The sequence below is a fragment of the Dromiciops gliroides genome, chromosome 3, assembly GCF_019393635.1.
Source record: "Dromiciops gliroides isolate mDroGli1 chromosome 3, mDroGli1.pri, whole genome shotgun sequence".
Classification (NCBI taxonomy): Eukaryota; Metazoa; Chordata; class Mammalia; order Microbiotheria; family Microbiotheriidae; genus Dromiciops; species Dromiciops gliroides.
The window spans coordinates 194,350,585-194,351,773 of NC_057863.1; the positions used below are offsets into that span (position 1 = coordinate 194,350,585).

General features: G+C 37.4%; 1 pseudogene; it reads right to left on the minus strand.

Annotated features, from left to right (window-relative positions):
• Window positions 1-269: 269 nt before the first annotated feature.
• Window positions 270-759, minus strand: LOC122746257 (annotated as a pseudogene).
• Window positions 760-1,189: the final 430 nt, after the last annotated feature.

Below are 1,189 nucleotides of genomic sequence, written 5' to 3' on the forward strand. Positions count from 1 at the left end.
CAGCTCTCTTATGATCTATTACCTTTTACTGTTGGTAATGTATATGTGAATGTGGTTTATTCTCTAATAAGCTTTTAAGCTCCATAACATTAGGTGCCAAGGTTAATCTAAACTTTGTGAAGCAAGTATATTCTAGACTCACTACTATAGAGCATAGTGTGCTATATCTCCCCTTCAAGGTTCCAAGGTTGTCCCTGGGAGGTTAGGTATCTCTTCTTCTTCTTCTTCTTCTTTAATCTAAGATTTTTTTATTATGCTTTTTTTGTCATTTATGCCATGAATTCATAGGGGATTGGTTCCAACAGCTCAGTTAACTTTCCATTGGTGCTCACAAAGTGTGCGTCTCTGGGAGGAACAGGCTGACATTTCAGTTGAACCCAGGTTCTGTTTTTTTGGTGTCCTTCTTCTTCTGGTCATTTTCTTTTACCCTCTTCAGGAAGCTATCTCTGCTCTTAGAATGCTTAATATGCTCAATACGCACATTGATTCTCCTGGCTAGAATCTTACCCTTAATGTGTTTGTTTACAACAATGCCTACAGCATGTTGAATAACATTATAGACCCATGCAGTTTTGCCAAGGTAACATTTGTTGTGCGTTCTTTGCTGAACTGTACCCATACTCTTGATATCTATAATATATCACCTTTCTTGTATATTCACATATATGCAGCCACGGGGAAAACACTTTTTTTTCTTTTTCTAAAGGGCCTAGAAAACATGTATCCTGTCCTTCTCCTTTTTCCTCTTGTGTTCATCATTTTTGCATCTCACTGCAATATGGCAGAGCCAGCAGAAAGGAGGTATCTCTTTTTTACTCCCATCAGACCTGTTCTGAGCATGTTTTCATACTACTAGACATGAGTGACTGACATCCCTGTTCTAGTCAACCAACTAACAACTTTTATAAAGATAACAACAATTTGGTATAAAACTTAAGTAAAAACATTTTTCCCCAACTCCTCAAGGCCATACTCAACCTTATACCACTTTGGTCTCTGCAGAAGCTGGGTTTCCATTTAATTTTTTCTACATATTATTGTTAGCACAAGTTTCACAATATAACTTAGCTGAATTTAATAACATAGCCAGATTAATCCTTATTTCAGTTACTTCTGGGATGGGTCTGAAAGGTTGTTCCTTGATCCTGGAAGTGATTCTGATCAAGATTCAATCCCCATAGCAGAGGGC